Source organism: Nicotiana attenuata, unplaced genomic scaffold, assembly GCF_001879085.1.
Source record: "Nicotiana attenuata strain UT unplaced genomic scaffold, NIATTr2, whole genome shotgun sequence".
NCBI lineage: Eukaryota > Viridiplantae > Streptophyta > Magnoliopsida > Solanales > Solanaceae > Nicotiana > Nicotiana attenuata.
Window position 1 is genome coordinate 910,012 of NW_017670304.1, and position 7,105 is coordinate 917,116.

The following is a 7,105-nucleotide window of genomic DNA, read 5'->3' on the forward strand; positions in this document are numbered from 1 at the left end:
ATTTTATATGAATGGGGGTTCAGTTCCGGATCGTTTGATCAAAGGAGATCAACGGTCCAGATCACAGGCCATTAAAACGGGGTCGTTTGGTTTATTAGTGGGGCAGACCGGGTTGAGGGACGGGTTTTGGGTTTGTTTGGTCGGGTTAGAGGGGCATAACGACTTGGGCCTGGGGAATTTGGTGAACTTGGCCCAAAAATCTGGTTCTTTCAATTCTTTGCCCCTTTCCTTTTATTTTCTTTTTTTTAATTCCCTTTTTCTTTTAAAAACAAAAATAAAAATAAAATACAATCTAACTTAATTCGGAACCCAAATAATCCTACCAAATTAATTAACTCTAAATAAAAAATACCACAAATAATTAAATACCAAATAAAAAGAAAAACTACCAAAATTCAAAACTAAAATTAAAATGCAAAAATAAGTTATTTTTTTGTGATTTTTTCCATTTTTATAAAACAAACTAATTTACTTAATTAATCTATCAATGTAAAATTAAATCCTAAATGCAAATGCAATATATTTTTTGTATTTTTTTATGATTTAAATATAATTAAACATGCACATAAAATGCGAAGAAACAGGAAAATTCTACAATAATTCCTAGAATAACCAAAAATTAATGAAAAAAAAATCTAATTTTGGGAATTCTGTAGGAGTAATTCGTGTGAGGCAAAAATCACGTGCTCATAGAGGCTGCTCAAATGGAGCTAAGAGAAGCCTCTGACCGGGGGAAACAGAGCAATGATTTGGCCAAGTGCCAATCTCGGAGGGAGACTCTTGAGGAAATCCATGCTCGAGGTTTTGACCTCACCGAAGAGATAGATCAAGCAAAGGCGCTCGAAGTCGATGCCAAGTTTCTCAACTCCTCCGACGATGGTGATGACGATGAAGGTAGCCAAGATGGGTCCGGTAATGAGATGGGCCCGAAGAGGTAGCTGCTCTCGAGGGAGAGACCAGACTTGGGCATAGATAAGATTTTTCTCTCTTTTTGTACTTTTCTTTTGTAAGACCTTTTGTCCGTCTCTTGTACATATCCCTTTTCAAGTATATAAAAGAAGAATTTCCTTGAATGTTTTCTCAATGTTTCTTGCCTTACAAAATTCTTGTAATAATTTCATTCTTTGAACTGTATGCTCAATATTTCATCTCGGATGGTTTCTTTGAAGTCTCCGTGGTCAAGTTCGAATAAGGTTCGAACTTTGGGGAATAGACCCTTAAGGGATTGTGCCGAATAACGGTGAGCCCCGAGCCATAATCAATTTTGGGCTCGGGATAATCGAACCCTTGGATTCGGATAGGGTGAGAACAAGATCTCGAACCCTAAATGTATCGGCCCTTAGGCTCTTTTAGGTCGGGCCATTATGGCCTCGAAGAGATGGATATTGTTTCGCCTTTTTCGGCTTAGAAGACTTAGTAAAACTTTATTTATGCCTTGGCATGTATTTTTTACCCATTGGGTTTTTTGAGGGTTTAGTGTCGATCAGAACCCTTTTGTTTTTTTTGCCTCAGCACAAGTTTGTATGTGAATAATTCGATACCTCTTGAGGTTTTTCGAGGGCTGATTTTATCAAAACCCTTTAATTATTTTGCCGAGATAGCCTTTATTAACTTGTTTTTATAGAATTCGAAAGCCTATTTTTATTGCTGGGTTCGGACGTATCTGAGTCACGTTATTTCAGCCGTAGCCTTTATTTTGGCTGTAGCCTTCGGGTGTGTCTCTTGGACTTATTTCCCGATAACGTTTCGAACTTGTTCAAAATGTCAGTTCCCGTGTATTATGGCCTTGGCCTTTACGTCGAGGGATGCCTCTTTGAGGTCTTGTGAACTTGATTTTAGACTACTTGAATTTTTTGACTGTCGATGACAGTCCCCGAGTATTCTAGACGTATTTGCGATTTGGACCTTGAGCCGTTTCTCACAGAATCACAAGTGTGGAGTTTATATAGTAGTAAATCGGCACAAAGTGTTTGATATAGAAAGAATGCTTCTTTGAATAATTCATACATGCGTACATGTTTTTCCATTGGTGCTCGACTATTTTATATGGACACGGTTCATCTGACCATTTGGCCCATTACATAGTTTTCCTATCAAGGCCCTTTTTGGCGTGAAGTATTTTCCTCGAAAATATAACCTCCGAGGATGATGCCCCCTAGTATTCAAGGTTCATTGGAAAGAAGCCTTGGATACTATTAAATTCTCCTTAGGTAGCACATATTGTTGCCTTGTTAAAAACCTTGCCAGAAAATCCTATTTGGGATAAAACCCGATCTAACGGGAAAAGAGTGCAGTGGGTGCTTTAAAACCTAAGGTCTTCGTGTAGAAGGGTGCCCTCGACGTTGTCGACCGAACATCTGCAATGAGTTAGTATAAAATATAAATGGAAAAAGGGAGAAGGTCATACCTTAGCAACAATATCGTTTGAGTAACGATACATTCCAATTGTTTGGCAATTGTTCGCCTTCCATCGTGCCAAGTTTGTAAAATCTTTTCCGATGACTCCGATGACTCGGTACGGTCCTTCCCAATTCGGGACTAGTTTCCCTTCACTCGGGTCTCAAGTATTGAGGGTGACATTCCTTAGAACTATGTCCCCAATTCCGAAGTCTCGAAGGTTAGTTCTTCTATTATAGTATCTCTCGATTCTTTGTTTCTGTGCAGCCATCCGAACAAGTGCAGCTTCGCGTTTTTCATCTAATAACTCAAGGCTAGTATTCATAGCCTCGTGATTTGATTCCTCCGATGCAAGTCAAAATCTGGCGCTGGGTTCCCCGACCTCGACTTGAATTAAGGCCTCAGAGCCAAATACTAAGAGAATGGGGTTGCCCCTGTGCTGGACTTCGATGCCGTTTGATATGCCCAAATAACTTAGGGCAGAACTTCTCTCCATTTTCCTTTTGCGTCGTTCAACCTTTTCTTCAAGTTTTGAATGATAGTCTTGTTTATTGATTCGGCCTGTCACGGGTGGTACGTCATTGATAAGATCCTTTTTATTTTGGGTGCTTCGAGGAACTCCGTTACCTCGCTCCGATGAATTGCTTCCCGTTGTCACATACGATTTCGGCAGGTATCCCGAATCGACACATGATGTGGTCTCAGATGAAGTCTATAACTTCTTTTTCTCTAACCTTCTCGAAGCCCTGTGCTTCCATCCATTTAGAAAAGTAGTTAGTCATAAACAAAATGAATTTAGCTTTACCTGGGGCCTTTGGTAGAGGGTAGATGATGTCCATACCCCATTTCATGAAAGGCCACAGGGATAGGAATGAATGAAGTTGCTCCGCGGGCTAATGAATCATTGGTGCAAACCTTTGACATTTATCACCCTTTTGACAAACTCCTTGGTGTCTTTTTCCATGCTATCCCAGTAATATCCTGCTGTGACAATTTTGCAATTCAAAGACTCGGTGGCAGAGTGGTTTCCACAAGTGCCTTCGTGGATCTCTTGTAATACATAATGGGTGTCTCCTGGCCCTAATAATACCGCCAATGGCCCATAGAACATCCTTCTGTATAATATTCTATCTTCATACAACGTGAACCGAGCAGCCTTGGTTCGTAAAGCTCTTGATTCTATATGGTCCGATGGGAGCTTCCCATTTTGTAAATATTCAACGTACTTATTCCTCCAATCCCAAGTCAAACTTGTAGAATTTATCTCGATGTGACCCTCCTTGACTACAGATCTCGATAATTGGACGACAGCCTCAGGGATAATATCATCTTCCTCGACCGATGACCCTAAGTTTGCAAGTGCAACGGCCTCACTGTTTTGTTCTTGAGGTACATGGTCTAGAGTCCACTCCTTGAAGCGGTCCAAGGTTACCGGTAGCTTGTCCAAATATCTTTGCATCCAACCCTCTCGAACTTCGAAGCTTTTGTTTACTTGGTTCACTACCAACAGATAATCGCCTTTGGCTTCAACGACTTCTGCCGCCAAGCTTTTAGCTAGCTCGAGACCTACAATCATGGCCTGATACTCGGCCTCATTATTAGTCAACCTAGAAGTTTTGATAGATTGTCTAATTGTGTTACCCGTAGGTGTCTTCAAAATGATTCCAAGCCTGGACCTTTCACATTCGAGGAACCGTTTGGGAAGAGGGTCCATACCCCCGATGATGTACTTGATTTTAGCAGAAGTTCTTTCTCCACTTTGAGTACGAGGGTTGGCGTGAAATCAGCCACGAAGTCAGCTAAGATTTGAGCTTGATGGCCGTTCGGGGTTGATATTCGATATCGTACCCGCCAAGTTCGACGGCCCATTTGGCCAATCGTCCTGATAACTCGGGTGTTTACCTCAAAAATAAGAGTAACAATTAAATTTGATTTATGGCTTTAAAGATATGTGATTTAGTTCAATACTAATTAATAACCAAGAAAACTTAAGTATAAATGAAGAAAATAAGTAAAATCAAACCAGTTTGTAAGATAGTCTTGACCTCAAGCTAAAGTGGCCTCGAGGTAGGTTAGGAACAGTAAAATAAGAACAATAAAGCTAAAGGACAGTTCTGATAAACAATGAATGGGAAAGTAAGGGAATGTATTCTTTTGCCAATGATTGATGATATTTACAAATGATTGGGGTCCCCTTTGTATAATGGGGGAACCCTAAATAAGGTACATTTCTATTTATAGTAAATAATCCTATTGGGACAGCTGTCTAGCCGCCTAGTGCGGATTCGTACAAATCTATTCCAAAATTTACGCCCTGATCTTGGGGACGTGGCAGGAATCTTGCTGATTCTGTTACAAACTTATAACGGCATCATCTCAGGGTTAATCATACTGGTCCCCAACGTTCCTCGGACACTCAAATCTTCGAGCCTCGTGTTCTGCCTTCGGATAGAACTCGGTCTATAGTGATGTTTACCTTGAAAATGGTAATTACAATTAAATTTGATTTTGTGGTTCTAAAAATATGTTATTTATTTTAATGCTAGTTGTTCGGTGATGGATGTTATGTGTGAGCTAGAAAAGTAAAATAAGAGCGAGAGGCAGTGTTGTTATTCAAACCGAACAACGGTGAACCGAGGCCTCGAGCCGGCCTAGGCTGGGCCTCGAGGTCGAGTTAAAGCTTCCGATTGGGGACGGTCAATGAAGAACTAATAAATGAAGAACAATCAATAGAATACAATAAATGTAAGTAATAAATCAAAGGAAAGATAGTTGAGAGTGTTTAAGTTAGGGAGCAGAATGTTCTTCTTCTTGTATTCAATATCATGTCTTTCACAAAATAATAAGGTTCCCCTTTATATAGGAGGGGGAATCCCAACATGGTACATGTATAATTATTACAAAGAAACATAGCTGGTACATCTATTTACTAGTCTGGTACAGACTAGTACTATTCTTGCAGGTATTGTCATCTTTGGTCACGTGCCTTGGGAACTTCCTGCTTGTCCATGGTAGCCACCAATTTGTGCTGCCCCAAGGTCGAGCATAGGGAACCCTCGGGGTTGAACCTCAAAATGTGCCTCGAGGATTCTGTAGGCGGGCTGTGGAATGTCATAACGGTCATAAAATCAGGCTCTCTGATTTTAGCCATAAACAGATAGTCCCCGCATTTCTTAGAGTGAAAACGATAAGAAGCAGTCTTGAATTCTTGCCTCTTCGATACTTTCATCATGACGTCACCTACGCGATATCAAGCGATTGAGGTGATCGAAAAGGTGTCTAAAGGTCGCATCCACACAGCCCTCGAAAGGCCTTTGAATTGATTACAGCAGTTGGCTATCTTTTGGCCTGCGCCACGTACATGATTAGCTTCTATAAATACTTCTTCCTTCGCCCCTTATTTTCCATTGTATCACCAAGCCTTCAAAAGAATTCTTCTTATTTCTCTCTTGCGTTCTTTCTCCAATTACAATTTCTCATCTGAAATCTTTTAACAAGAATGGCAAAGAATTCCACCTCTGTCCCTCAGGAAGATGTGCCTTCCTCTTCTTCATGCTTGTCTAAGGGCAACGCCACGGTACCCCCTCATCTGGAGGAATGCATCCAGGATCTTGCGAAACGACCTCCGATTTCAAGGTCGACAAGCCTTCTTTGAAGTCGGGACGATGTGAACCCATGTCCCGATATATACGTTTAGTAGCAGATGCCGAGAAGGTGAAGGCCGACTGCCGCTGGAGGAACGCGGTGGTGGTGGAGATTTCTTCTCGGGGGGATGATATAACGACATACAAGGTCGAATTCCTTAGTGTGTATACCTATCCATTTACTCTTGGCCCGGTGGAGCCATCCTCGTCTTCGATAGACCCCATGATCCTCGGCGTCTGCGAAAGATATCGAGTGACTCTCGGCCAAATTCATCCTTCGTTTTGGCGTATTGTTTACATGATTAGATATTTTTCGAACATGATTGAGGGGATTCCCTTCACCCTCGATCATCTGATTAGGATGTACAGTCCCCGACTCTTCCGCGGGGGCCTGATTAAGCTCCAATATCGGGCCTCGAAAGTCTTTTTTGCTTGTACTGACAAGGTTGGTGACAGAGGGTGGATGAGCCGTTTTGTCCGAGTTAGGACCTCGGACCTGATTCTGGTGGAGAAGATGTCGTTCCCTGAAAGATGGAAGATGAAACGTAAGTGGATATGCGAATTAGGTATTTTCTTTTTTCCTTTGGATCAATATCCCCATGAACTAACTTCCCCTGTTGATGCAGCTGCCGCGGTGTACTCTAACGGGGTTAAGGATCTCTCAGGATGGGTTAGCCGTTTAAATTCGACTTGCCCATATGTTGAGCGCATGTGGCGTGACCTGTCTAGGGCTCGATGGGAGGCCAAGAACCATATTGAGTCCTCACTTCTACTGTACCTGAATCTCTCAAAAGAACTATCACCGATTACACCCTCATTCCCAGAGGTCTGGGAGAGGCCTCCTTGATGAGGGAAGCACCGCCTGGGGAAGCGGATACCCCGAAACCGGACAAAGAGAAGAAAAAACGAAGGAAATAATCGACTAAGCCTTCGAGATCCAAGAAGGCCAAAGTAGGAGGACCTAAGGCTAATTCAGCAGCCTTAACTCCAGAAGTATCGGGGAGTCCCCTAGATGAAGGCGAGGAGAAAAATGATTGCTTGGTAGCATCTGAGGGAGGAGAAAA